This window comes from Rhamphochromis sp. 'chilingali' (assembly GCF_963969265.1).
Source record: "Rhamphochromis sp. 'chilingali' genome assembly, chromosome: 4".
Classification (NCBI taxonomy): domain Eukaryota; kingdom Metazoa; phylum Chordata; class Actinopteri; order Cichliformes; family Cichlidae; genus Rhamphochromis; species Rhamphochromis sp. 'chilingali'.
The window spans coordinates 19,051,784-19,066,702 of NC_137948.1; the positions used below are offsets into that span (position 1 = coordinate 19,051,784).

Consider the following 14,919-nt stretch of genomic DNA (forward strand, 5'->3'; position numbering starts at 1 on the left):
AGTGCTCTAATTGGCCCAACAAATGCGTCCTCTGAAACTGCTAATCCAATCAGATTTAATCAGAATCAGAATCAGAATCAGAATACTTTATTGATCCCTGGGGGAAATTATTTTTTGTTACAGTGCTCCATTTTAAACCAACATTAAGACAAGACAGACAATACGCTAACTAAGAATAGTACAATATATACATATATATACATACATACATACATAAGTCACTTATAAATAAATATTTGGAAAAGAAACATGTGTAGTTGTAGCAGTAAACAGTGTGTTAAGTGGATGCGTTGTACAGGGAGATGGCCACAGGCAGGAATGATTTCCTGTGTCGTTCAGTGGTGCTTTTTGGTAATCTCAGTCTCTCACTGAACGAGCTCCTGTGACTGACCAACATGTCATGGAGTGGGTGGGAGGTGTTATCCAACATTGTCTTTATCTTGGACAGCATCTGCCTCTCCGACACCACCTTGAGGGAGTCCAGCTCCATCCCCACAACATTGCTGGCCTTACGGATCAGTTTATTAAGTCTGTTGGCATCTGCGACCCTCAGCCTGCTCCCCCAGCATGCAACAGCATAGAGGATCGCACTGGCCACAACAGACTCATAGAAAATCCTCAGCATTTTCTGGCAGATGTTGAAGGACCTCAGTCGCCTCAAAAAATAGAGACGACTCTGGCCCTTCCTGTAAAGTGCTGTGGTGTTTTTAGCCCAGTCCAGTTTATTGTCAATGTGTACTCCAAGGTATTTATAGTCCTCCACAATGTCAACACTGACCCCCTGGATTGAAACAGGGGTCAAGTGTTTCCTGGTCTTCCTGAAGTCCACGATCAGTTCCTTGGTCTTTGCCACGTTGAGCTGCAGATGATTCTGCTCACACCACGTGACAAAGGAGTCGACCACAGCCCGGTACTCTGTCTCATCATCCCTGCTGATGCATCCAACCACCGCAGAGTCATCAGAAAACTTCTGAAGATGGCATGTCTCTGTGCAGTGGCTGAAGTCTGTGGTGTAGAGGGTGAAGAGGAAGGGGGAGAGGACAGTCCCCTGTGGTGCCCCTGTGTTGCTAATCACCTTGTCAGACACACACTGTGGGAGACGTACATATTGTGGTCTTCCTGTCAGGTAATCAACAATCCAGGACACCAGAGAAGCATCCACCTGCATCGCTGCTAACTTATCACCCAGGAGGGTCGGCCTGATGGTGTTGAAAGCACTGGAAAAGTCAAAAAACATGACCCTCACAGTGCTCGCCGGCTGGTCCAGATGGGTGTAGACACGATTGAGCAGGTAGATGATGGCGTCCTCTGTTCCGAGACGAGGCTGATAAGCGAACTGAAGGGGATCCAGATGTGGTCTTACTATGGGTCGCAGCTGGTCCAGGATGAGCCTTTCCAGGGTCTTCATGATGTGGGAGGTCAGTGCCACGGGCCTGTAATCCTGGGGGCCACTGGGACGAGGCGTCTTTGGTACAGGGACGAGGCATGATGTCTTCCACATCACCGGGACCCTCTGCAGACTCAGACTCAGCATAAACAGTTTATGAAAGACTCCACACAGCTGGGGGGCACAGGTCTTGAGGACAAGGGGACTCACTCCGTCTGGTCCAGCAGACTTGCCTGAGTGAAGTCTCCTCATTTGCATCTCAACCTGGTATTGAGTGAAGGTGATGGGTGGGGGAGGGGTGTCAGGAATCTCACAGGAGGCAACATGTGAAGAGAGAGGCTGGCACAGTGGTGTGGCTCTGGATTCCAGGCTGACTGCAGGTGAGGTTGTGGGGGTGGGAGCAGACACTGTGGTGTCGAATCTATTGAAAAACTAAGCTTTAAAAAGAATACAGAACAACACGCAATATGCAGTGAATGCAACAGGAATAGAATTAGATATGTAAAGATAGTGGGTTCCGTTAGCCCATTGGGAATAAAAGTGAATTTGAATTAATTGCAATCAGCCTGGTGTTCATTGAAGGCATCAGCTGGAGTTTGCCACAAATCCAGACCTTCATCTGCCCATGAAGCCACTCAGCATGGGTTATTTACAGTGTATTTACAAGCTGAGCAGGACCTGTAAAATGTCGAATTTACGAGCTTCCTTTTAATTAGAAATACTGTCTCCTAGAGTTGGGCTGATGAATTGCACATTCAGTTTATTGGTAATCGAGGAGGGTGCAGTTCCTGGGTACTGACAGCTTATCAGAGAATCCTGGTTGCCATCAGTTTTTACATTTTGTTTTTTTTTACTCAGGGAAAAAATATATTGCATCCTTGCTGTAAAAAAGCCCTGAGGTCATGTTTACATGTGGGATCCTATTTGTTATTGATCGAATTGATGAGAATGAGGCTAGTCTCTCTCTCTCAAACTCCTTCTGCTTCCCTTATTTTAGGGTCACATTGTTAAGTTTAATCTGTCATTTCACTGAAGTTTCCGACTGCATGGATATGAAATAAAAGACAAGCCATGATAACATTTGTGTAATTAAGAATGTTATTGTGTGCACGCCCGTTTGAGTTTTGATTGTGTAGGCAGCATATGTGAGTGTGACCACCTCAATGCCCTTCCTGTCTGGTCTTTGTGACTCTGCATGCCTTCCTTGACTCTCACATGGCTCTGAATGCTTGCTTTGAAATCTAATTCTGTGACAGCAAGGCCGCATTTTGTCTTTATTTCACTGAGACAATAAGTAAAAAAGAAAGAACAACAGGAAATGGGATACATCATTGTTCGTATGGGGGATGTGTTTTTTTTTCTCTGCGTCAAACAGGTGTTTCCTGGTCCACACGAACAAACACACAACCTTCAATCACCACATTTCTAATGAGAGTGCAGACTGAAAACATATCCGTGAAGTGTCATTGGTTAAACAGTCATTACATGTATACTGAGTAACACATCAAAGCAGTACACAAACAGAATGCTTGGATAAACAAGCAGATGAATGCGAGATACGGTGCAGTCATGCACAATATAGTCACTCATTACAAAGTTAACAAAAATTAAATATCAAGTGTGAAACTGAATTTAAGAAAAGTGACAGTCTTGACAAGCTTTGCACCTGGAAACCTGACACAGAAAATATATTGTGGAAAGTTTATGATTGAAGAAAAAAACAAATTTGAGAAAAATACAAAGATAATTCAAATTCCAGCTGTAACACCACTTACACAAATCAGTCTCTGTTCTCTGTTTTTCTCTCAATCTCTCTTACACAGATCCATATGCACACACACACACACACACACACACACACACACACACACACACACACACACACACACACACACACACACACACACACTGTCTCTCTCTCCTCTCCCTTGCTGCCACCCAGTGAGTGCAGGCTCATTGTCTTATAACGTGACCTTTGCCTTGTGTTGAGAGGCCTTTATTCGAAGACAATAGGGCCCATATTGTAAACCATGCCAGTCAATGCGGTCCACACAGCTGCCATAAAATGGGTGCAAATTATCCAGGGTCCAAGTTGAGGCTTTGAGACAGGCACTTGTGGCACGCGCGCATGTGTGTTGTCTTTGCTTGTGTGTTTTTGTCTGTACCATTTGTGTCTGTTAGATAGAGGCCATGTTTCCAAAATCAGCAGATGGACTTGCGCAATTAGACTCAGCCTTGTTCTGTGTACACATTGCACACAAACAGACACACGAAAACCCACGCATCCAATGCATACTCGGAAAAATATGCACAGGGCTGGATGTGACACAGATGTTTCTGAAGTTCCAGACCTGGGAGATGAGGATGGAGTTCTTTCTCTCTAATGGGGCTATATAATATATATTATTGAATTTCATCAAGATTAAGTAAGATTAGATAAACACATTTTTGTTTTCTTCATTGAATTACTAAAAATGCTAAAACAAGCAAAATTAAATCTAATTATTATTTGTAAATGGATCAAATGAGCAAATCATCAAATAATTAGGCATATTTTTTGTTTCGTTTTGCACGTATGAAGTGTTTTCGTCGAATGCAATGAATTACTCAGCATTATTCAGCATATATTTTCATACTGTGAGAAATTACAAATCTGCTTTTCTTTAACAGATAACGTATTGTAAATAATTGATAATGAATCATCATTAGTTGCAGTTCCATTCATCTATTAACAAAGAATAAAATGTTAAAAAATATGATAAAAGACTGCGTGACCATGTCTACACCATCTCTGCATTTATCCTCACCAGCCACGTATTGACCCGCAGTGACAGATAGGCTCAGAGGAAATGAGCTTGTGACTGAAAGGTCACGGTTTAAAATCTGTATGGGTACAGTAGCTGGAAAAATCCCGGCAGTTTAAATCCCTCAACAACTACCATCAGGGCTGCGACCTATGGGCATTAACCTTTAACTGTTTCGGTGGAGCAGCTCCGACTTCGGTAGTGTGAGACTGTGCGGCTGTGCTGAACGAGCTCCCAGGTGTGACTGAGTTAATGCGTGGATGTGGTCCACCCTTCTTTCCTGCTCAGCCATTGAGGCAAACATGAACGAGTTCTTTCCCAGTCAACGAGCCAGGCTAAATGAAGCGCATGACTTGATAGCTTACAAACGTGCTACATTTTCAGCCATTATTTCAGCTTTGATTGTTTACAGTTTCTTTGCTGATTTGGTGTATTCACACCTGACAGTCTGGAGAAATTCTGTTGGACTTAGTGTTTGCTGTCTGATATTTGCCGCTGTCTGGTGGCTCTGCATCCTGTTTACTGTGCTTAAAGTATCATTCTTTCCTTTATGCACTCTTTCATCCCTCCTAAGATCAAGCGAGTGCACCTGGGGAGCAAACACACACACACCTACAGAATAATCAAATACACATGCGGTTTTGACGTAAATGCACAAAGACCCACATGTATACCCCTCACAAGCACAAATACATTGCCACCTGAGTGGATTGGTACAACCCCCAGCAACACAGAAGTACATGCACACACACACACACACTTGACAACAGGGAATAGCCCACAGAGATGCTCTCAGTCAACAACTTGGAAAAAAAAGGCAGCTATTTAAGGCCACCGTATTCCAGGAAGGATAAGCCGTCTTATTTGTGCGAAGAAACAAAACAAGTTATGGCAGTTACTATCACTGTTTCTTCCCTACTGTGTCTTCTCCTATTTGGGATGTTTTGCTTATGAGTCAGTGCTAATTGTATAAAGTAGACTATATTGAGAATGCAGATTTCCAACGGGCTTGGTATGATGATGAGCAGATGCACTCGCAGATGTTTTCCTTCCATGTGTGTGTTTACCAGTTCAATTATCCCTATCGTATACTGTAGAGATTTGTTGTTCTATTTGGATGCATCAGCATGGATTCCAACAAAAACCACGAGTTATCGTAACTCTGTTCGTGCAAGCAGACTTGTTTGATACCTTTGGGAGCGCGACAACGGTTAAACACACACACAGACATCTAAACCATAAAATATGCTTTATTTCACTCTAATGCGTTTTGAAAGCAACAGCTGGAAAAGACGCATTGGTCAGAGATTAAAATCTTACTGTTCTAGTTAATAGTTTAAAAGCAGACCTGTTGCTGCGTGCCAGTGTTTCACATTTCAAATCTACATATATATCCATTATCATAGAGGATTAAATGCTGTGAATGTGCTGTGTGTATTCAGTTATTGTAAAGAAAGTCGCAGACCTCACAAGGATCCAAATGTAATCCTCACATTCAGTTCATGTTTTAGGAACGTGGATCTGTCCAGAATGACTACAGTTATGAAAGGGAATCGATGCTGAAGACTTCTAGCTACAACCGGAATATAAGATCTGAGCAGCATAAGATTAATTTTTGATCATATATTTCTTACTGGCACAATAAAGCATTGATGAAACAAGTGAGAATAGTTTTGCAGACCCTGGGTTTCTTTTATTTGAACTTTGTAACTCTATAAAAATAACTTATTCTGTCAATTTGTACTTACTAATGTGTAATTTTTTTTAACACAAATGGGCATTACATTGTTATTACACATACTCAAATGTGTCGATTATATTGCAGCGATAACAAATAAAGTATATGTACATGTAGATTTGCATATTGCATGTGTTTCAACAATGCCGACTGAAAATAATAGACATTTATTTCAGACATTGTGAACCACCCACCAGCCTCATTGAATCATTCTATTTTAAATGCATCTGCTTGCTCTGGTTTGTTGATTGGAATATATCAGCACACCAGGGATATGAAACTGCAATAAGATCCAGACCTCTACCCTGCGTGATTTGAATATGAAATGATTAGATTATTGATTTTGGTTATTTGGGTCTCCCGCCCGAGGTGATATTGTGGCAGCGCAATCACCATAGCTGACATTTAGCACTGTGTTTACCTTTGCTGTCCCCATTGATTGCTTCAAAATCACCACCCATACATCCTGCTGGAGCTCATTGTATCATCAGTTTTATGCTATTTTGGAGAAGTGATGGATGCAGCTTATCAAAAATGCAACAGCTGTGGTTTGAGTCAGTGCAAAAAATATCCACGTCGCCCTGCAATCACGAAACACTGGTTGCATTTCATTGAATCGAATCTCATTGTAAAAATGGCAGATGCAATTCACGTGGGTGCAGGTTTACTCCAGAATAAGTCCTTAACATATGTTGATAACATGAAGGATTATTATAGCTTCCTCTGTGAAACTGATGAGGGTTAGGATTCAAACCATTTTGCCCTGCAAACTGAAAACTAAAGCTCAGCCTCAGTCCTGCAGAGAACAGTAATAAGTCTTGATTTTTATGTAATAATGTTCCAGGTAATGTTCTAGCACTGAATAACCACCACTGTGCTTCCTCAATCCCAGTAAACTTTGAAGAGAATCTCTTCCTCAGTTTAGATTTTTTTTGTTTCCAGGGAGAAGTGAAAATGTAATATCTAACAAAAGTGTTTGCTGACAAATACTCCCATATCAGTGTGGACATCTGTCATGAGACATTTTATACGCATCACGGCTCTGAGCAGCATTGCAGTCATAGTGACTCAAAAAGACTGTAATGTTTAATGTGTTCCATGATATGTGAAGGGAGAAATTTCTATCTGTGTCCACCAGCGCATTTTCCTACACATAAGTCAAGGTGACAGTCTGCAAACGGATGTACTTTTTCTCTTAGGTAGATCTTTCTGTGCTTCCGATGCCATTTTCTCAGCAGTCAGACAATCCAACATTAAGTGCCTCCTTTTATATTTATACACCAGTGTTGGTGCTTATGCATTTTTAATTTATGAACAGCACTGTAAGCACCCCAGAAAGGCCTTTTTGAATAAATATTTCAAGACTCTGATATACACAGTTCATATCTGCTCTATAATGCAAGAGCAAAGGTTTGGTCCTAATGTCTTATGCAAAAATCACTTTTTCCCCTCCTAACTGAATCAGTGGAAACCACAGAGTTTTGAAGTTTGCTGATTCTGAACAAATCTTTGAAATACTTGAATGCACGTGTTTCTGAAAGAGTATTGGGATCTAAAATTAGAGTAGCAGGAGTCTCATTATTTTGGTCCTACCAGTCTCTTTCATGTGAGCTTATGGTAGTTTAAAATGGAAAAAAGTGGGTGTAGAGCACCTGAGCATGATGAGAATATTAAATGTTCATAGAGCAACATGGCGAAGTGGATGGCAGAGGATAGAAAGGACATGCAAGCATGTGAGAAAGAAGAAAAAAAAGCATAGAGACAGAGTGCACACAAAGAAGTAAACAAGGCTGGATGGAGGATAGCAGTCGGCCATGAAAATAAATGGATGGAGAGAACAGAATTGAAGAAAAGTAATTGACAAATGGATAATAAAGCTCAAATGTAAGATGAGGTTTTGAGCATTTTCTCTTGCTAACCAAGCCCAGCTCGTTCACGGGGGTTTAAATCTAGGTCACGAGAGTCGTTTGCTCCCTGTTTGTCTGCCTCCGCTTTAATGCAGCATCACTCACTGCTGAGGTGGCTGTTCTCTGTACTGTACAGGACAACTTTCTCCCTTTCCCTCTCTCTCTTCTTCACCCGCGAACACAATCACACGCATACACAAACTCTGCCGCGCGCTGCCTCTGGCTTTAAGGCATGCCTTTGATGGATCCGTTGTGACAGTACTGGGTTTAGAGCAGTGACAGGGAGTAGGAGAGGGAGACGGCAATGGGGGGAGCAAAAAAAGGTAGTATGAAGGAGAAGACAGATGAATCAAAGGGAGGAAAACAACATCAGTGGCGCCGGAATCAGCATCACTGTGTCTGTAGTTGACATAATTGATTGTATCAGAGGAAGTTTTGTACACTATTAACTCCGCTCTTATGGGGGAACTCAGCTGTAATGCCATGCAGAATTGAATGGCTACATGCGCGTGTGTGCACAGGACTGTGTGCTTGTTATCTGGATATTTGCATGGGGCACAGCCATTTTTGGGGTATGGATTCATTTTTTGTTTGTTTTTTTCATTAGCTAAGCCTAAAAGTAGGCCAACCATAAACCGGACTTCTGCTCTATGCATTGAGTACTTTGATATATTTTGAGTGTTTTGAGTATTTCAGTGAACTAACCTAATTTGCTTGTATGAGGTGGGAGTCAAAATAGTATTCCTCATTATTCCACATTAATCTGTGGGTTGTATAAAGCAGATAAGTTATGAAATCAGTTTTCACTGATAATTGTGTTGATTCTGCGTATTCTTAGCATTGAATTAGCAAAACTCTAACTCATCTGCAAGCTAAAGTATTGCGTCAAGAGCGTAAATGATGAGTGAAAAAGCTATAAAAATTTTTTTCTTGTAAATGAAAACTAACAGGCGCTAAAAGCTGTCGAGAACTGAGTAAACTGGCTCTTCATGACTAATCTGGTGAATCTCGACACCGCCAAGTGGGCTGTTTAATACTTCTCAGCATACGAGCTGCAGTTCCACATATGTGAGAATATACTAGTTTGAAGGGGTTAGCAGTTCCCATACTCAGCGGTCATAATAGAGTGATCACTTACAGTGATGGCAAGCCCACAGATTGCCTGTAAATGATGGATATCGCCATTGTGATTTAACCCATTGGTTTGTGAAATCCTTTTCTGGAGCCTCAAGCTGAGCATTTTTTGCCATTGCGATGTTATTTTTTAAACCACATCTGGATCTGACTGGGAAGCCCAGGATGCTATGTGTCCAACTTATCCCAACCTAAACCCCCGATCTGTTCTACCCTATGTTTTTCTTACAAGGAAAGTGCTTCATGGTGCTCTGACGTCCCTTTTTTAAGGTTATGTGGACATGTGAACACTAACCATGTGACCTTAACTTGTCTGCTATTTTAGATGTGTGACAGTCATGGTGACAATGTAGGGTCAAGTGAATAAGACTCCAGTCATTTAGGCCTAGAGAGTGGTGAGCATCCAACTGACAACCACCAATCGTTCGGGAAAAATGAGTTTTCCCCGAATGGCTGAGAGTGGTGGCAAGAGGTTGATGGGAGTCACTGGGAAAACAATTGCTAAAGCCCTCCAGTCATACAGGCCTACAGATTGATCAGTGGCCCTCTGGAAACCACCTATTGCTAAGGAAAAATGTGTATTCCCCCCTACGGTAAGACGAAATCCTCCTTGTGACTGCTGAAATCGTGGTTTGAAAGGAAGTGATGGACTTGTCTATAAACACCATCCATCTGCAGACAGTATATGGGTAGATTTTATCTCATTGGAACATATCATGACCTAGCTATTTACTGTACAATTGTTACTCAATTATGAAACTTTAAATAGCTTTTACAGTAAGAGAAAATCTGTAAAGCGCATATCTCCCAGACACATTATAAACAAATCTTATACAGCCTGGGTGTGAAACTCTGAAACCAGAATCGCCTCGAGGGTTTTGGCAAAGACTAAAATCTGGCCAATGGGTGGCATTGGAAAATGTGAAGGATAGAGGATAAATTTAGTACTTTTAAATGTATTTTCATAAGTTTTATAACTTTTCCTGCTCATAAAGACCTTCCCCAATAGCTATTCTTATTACACCAAAGTAATTAAGTAATAAATAAATGATTAGATGACAGAAAAGTTTCTTTCACTATATTCAATAGAAATGTCTGTTTTGTACAGTGGGTAGTTAATGTGTAGTTAAACACTGTTAGACTGATGTAAAAGCGAGTTTCTTCAGTTCAGCCCACTTAACATCCAAATAGCTTGTATTTGACCCCCGATTAGAGCAGGGCGATATGGCCAAAAATATTTATCACAATATATATATTTGAAAATTTGCGATAGCGATATAACTGACGATATAATTGATGAGAGACAAAATACAACTCCACAACATTACTAGCGCAAAAAGACAACCTTCCATTTATTTTCACTTAAACAAGAAGCTGGTTATGTACATTAAAGCTTTATAAAAATGTAACAGTGCAAATGCAAATTCCTTGCTGAAAGTTTAACCAAAAGGCATTTCCAGTAGAAATGGGCTGACATATCCTGAGCATAACCATGTATAATATCCACTGAAGTTAAAAAGAGGTGCTTTGCAACATTAAACTGCAGTGTGCAGTACGCATTTTTCGGACCATAAGTTGCACGGGATTATAAGGCACATTAAGCGAAACAAAGCAGTCAGATAAATCAAACTTTATTAAACTCATTCTTCTTGCTTCCTCCACTTCTGTACCATTGATTCATTAATGTTGAATTCTCTGGCAGCTGCTCTATTCCCATGTTGCTGCAGTATATTAATGACTAACCTCGTATTGTGGATGGATTATCTCAGTTGTTCTCCTGACTGAAGTTTGGTCCGTTTACAGCATCCTGCCATGCGATTGCATTTGTCTCTAACCATAAGGAACCTTCATGTTAACTTTTATAAGTGGAAAAGTGTTAGTGTTCGTCCAGCTTCACTGTTTATGTTATGCTAACATAGCTGTGTCGCTAGCGATCACGTAGCACATCATTATATACCAGCTAGCCCAACTTCAGTAACCCTACAAACGTCACTGCTGTTTAGTTTCCTGTCTTCATTTATGTTGGAAGTGATAGCAGAGCTGTACGTTTGAATTTTTTCAGAAATCTCTCAGTCAGAACATGCTAGATCATGCTTAGGTAACTAGCGAAACTAGCGAGCTAACTTCCGCTAGCTTCCTGCTAACTTTTAACTCCGTTAAATGTAATAACTTTTGTTTTCATGGATGCCTGGAAGTTAAACTTTGTAGTTACACCTGGTAAAGCAGCAATGCTGATCGTTTTATTAAAGATGAAAGAATTTAGACAGTTTTTAACTCTCAGTGATGCTGCAGTGTTCGTTTGACCTGAAGAGGGGGTTTAGGACCCAGATTACTCCCAGATTTAAGAGCATCTTAGTCCGACAAATACGACAATAACAACGGCCGCTTGCATGTTCTGCAAAAAAAATGTGCTTTGTCGTGTATCTGACGGACAAACACCAAACCAGTTCCACATCACGGAAGTTGCATCATTTTTACAAACCAATTCTGGTTCATCTGTTTCACTCAACAATCGGCCATGTGCGTATGAAAACAAAGGCACTGCGCATGCGCGTTTTACTCCCATTCTATCGCGATATTTCATTTTCCTATTGTTGCCTAACATTATACCGGTATTACCGTGAAAGGTATAATATGGCCCAGCCCTACCCCGATGTAAGATGAGTTTGACATGTTCTCGAGAGTCTTTCCAAAAAGACTTTGTTGTAGCCAGGCTAGCTAGTTACCTTTCCCCCTGTAACATTATAGATAGTAACAGCATCAGTATCTGTCTCATAATAAATTAAATATTTTAAAGTGATTAAGCATGTCAAAAAAGTCTACTTTGTCTTAGCTAGCCTTAATTTGCTACTGTAATTGATTTGATTTAGCCTGCTTATTTTTCCATGGCATGATATTGTGTTTCTTTGAAATTCTTTGAAAAGCTGGTCTTAAAAAAGTGATTTTATTGTGTTATATTTAGTTTTCACCCATAGTTATTGTGTTTTGTCTTAAAAAAGTGATTTTATTGTGTTATATTTAGTTTTCACCCATAGTTATTGTGTTTTTTCTTTCAGAACTGGTGCTGTTTTATGTCTCTTTTCACATTTGACAGTTGAACTTTTTATATCACTATCTAGTGTCAGAGAGCTGTGTTTTATGAAACCCGAATCTTTTAGGGCAGAGTCTAAGGAGGAGAAAAAAGATAAATGCCTTATGTTATTAACTTGCTTTAATATTCTGCTCAAATCGCTATGATCGCTTTTGGCACTCCCTCTCTCTCACTGCCTCCTGCCATCCTCTCTGTCTCCATCCCTGTGTCACTCCCGCTTTATCCCATCTTTCTATCTCTATTTCTCTTAGCCATTTTCCTTTCCGACCTTCTTCACGAATCTCCTCCTCCATCTTTTTCCCTCCTCTTTAATCCTTCGTCTTTTTCCTCTCTCCACCCCTCCCCACTTCTCCACTTCTCCTCCTATCTCAATTCTTGCTTGCACGTCTCCACCTTAGCCCGTCTTGTCTCATGAGGGAGGGAGGGCATATAGAGTTGATTAGATTGGAGCATTAGAAAGTTCAGAGCAAAGCAGAGCAGAACAGAGTGTGGTATCTAGCTGCCAGGCAGACAGAATCAAAACGCCTGTGCCTTACAGACGAGGTCATTGGTGGTGGATTTTCAGGCTGGTTTTGGTGCATCAGATTTCTGTGAGCGTTCTCAGAGCAGCCAGAGGCAGCCATGCGGAAACTGCAGTGGTCCGGTCAAAGCCAGAGACTCCCTAGACGCAATTTTCTGACGGGCATAGCATGTCTAACATGGATGGAGAGGATGAGGTGCTTAGCCCAAAGCTTTGAACTCTTATGAGTGAAAATAATTTGAAAAGAAAATGTAGCTTTTAAAAAATAAAAATGTACTTGTGGGAAAAATCTTGAATCTTCTTTGAACAGCAACAGAGGAAACTAGTCTGTCAGGGCGGCCCAGCCTTCTTTGCATGTTTTTTTCTCATGCAAAATATAAAGGTGGCTTGAATTAGCCATGATCTGCTCTGCCACAGGCCTTTATCCCTGATCATGACATGTTAAAACAGAGTAAATGTTGCAGTTAAATTAACAGACTTCCCTGCTGCTATAAAAAAAGAAAAAAAATGAGCAAAAAAAAAAAAAAAATCATACTAAACAGCTGTTGTTCAACTTCACTAAGGATGTCAAATTGAGACCACAGTGACCCATACTGATGTAGGGGTGACCTATACCTTTAAGGCGACGCTGAAGCACTCTGCAGCTCTTTGCTACTGACATACAAAGGATTTACAACTGGCACTGTATAAATTGCTAGCTAGGCCACTTGTCTTCGGGGCACTGGTGACAATTGTGCACATTCCTACAGTGAAGCTGCCCTTCATCCGAGTACTGACATGTGTGCACTCGACTGCATGTATGTACTGTGCATGCTAAAAACAAATGTCCAGTGGTATTAACCATACTGCATCTGGCTGCAGTGACCAAATGTATAGATTTAAAATAAGAGACATGAGCTGACATGACTGTTTGTCACATGTTAGTAGTGGCCAGATCTAAACTCAACGAGACACTGACTTAATTTTAATTGTGATTTTAATGTGGTGCGAGGGGGCTTGTATGTGAACTCCCCCTTTCTCTAAACATGCATACACATGCAACAGTAGGAATACATGTTGTGGTTGACACGTCAAGACATTCACATTATTGGGAGTTGACAGTATGTTTTTCCCGAGCCTCTGGTCACACTGAGGGGCCACTCGCTGCTAATCAGTATCTTAGGCTTCATCAGTACCAAGCAATTATGAGGGAGGACCTTCTATTCACAATCACTCATGCTGGTCTGTGTTTGAATGCGTGCGTGCCCGCTGCATGTGAATGTCTTTAGTCTGTTTGCACAATGCATAATTGCTATGAGTGTGTATACACGCGCCTGTTGCTTGAATGTGTGTGCTTGTTTCTTATGTCTCTCATTATAGGCCACAGGCCAGACTCCCACCAGGTTCTATCCTGATTAGTCATCTCTTCAGCTCCACACCGCCAAATTAGCTACCTAAATGTGTGTGTGTGTGTCTGTGTCTGTGTGTGCATGGTCACTCTAATCAAAATTCTCCCAGCCTGTCTACCTGTGCTCATGATAATTTGAAACACTACCTATACCGACTCACACTCTATCACCCACACAACCTTATTCCAACCCTTTCCATCACACGCACAGACACACACACGTAGAAATGGTCCATGGTGGTTACCCTAGCAAGCCAACTGGAGGTAATTTACCGTAGCTTGGCGGACACATGCCATTTTACTGAACATGGTGCATAGCCCCCTGAGCTTTGTTCCGCTCAGACTTCTCTCCAACAGAGCAAAGAATGAACAAATGAAGAAACTAAAAAGAGGAAAGAAAAGAACAGGTGAACAAAAACTAAGTGAAGAAAAAAGGAGAAAAAAACCACAAGATGTCCTCTTCCTCTGCTGTCATAGCACACCAAATATATGTATCTATAGATAGATAGATAGATAGATAGATAGATAGATAGATAGATAGATAGATAGATAGATAAGTACAAGAAGAAAAACTCAGCAGGTTATGCATGCATTTACATTTCTCTCCTATTCTTTCTTTCTTTATTTTTGAACCATTTTCTTTCATTATAATTATGGTGAATGCAAAACTACAGGCAAAGATAGATTACAAAATACTGATTTTAGTACAGTATCTAAACGGGTATTCATTTGCTCTCTATGGTTTGTTTTTTTATAACTACTGCAATCCATCTGTTATCTGCTAGCCTAATATGATGCACATATACTCATACTTCAACACGGTATTCTTTAAGGCATGCTCACAGGATAAGTGCAACATGGACACATTTGAGACTCTGCCTGGAGGCTGAGGGAGTAGGGCATCTGGTCTCCTAGTGATAAGCATGTGTGTGTGTGAAAATGTGTGTATGA

The 14,919-nt window shown here is 40.9% G+C and overlaps 1 protein-coding gene across 1 annotated transcript in view; it reads left to right on the plus strand.

Annotated features, from left to right (window-relative positions):
- The window catches only part of adgrl3.1 (adhesion G protein-coupled receptor L3.1), a 125,230-nt gene that overhangs the window by 13,740 nt on the left and 96,571 nt on the right, over positions 1-14,919 (plus strand). The gene's annotated exons all lie outside the window — the stretch shown is intronic.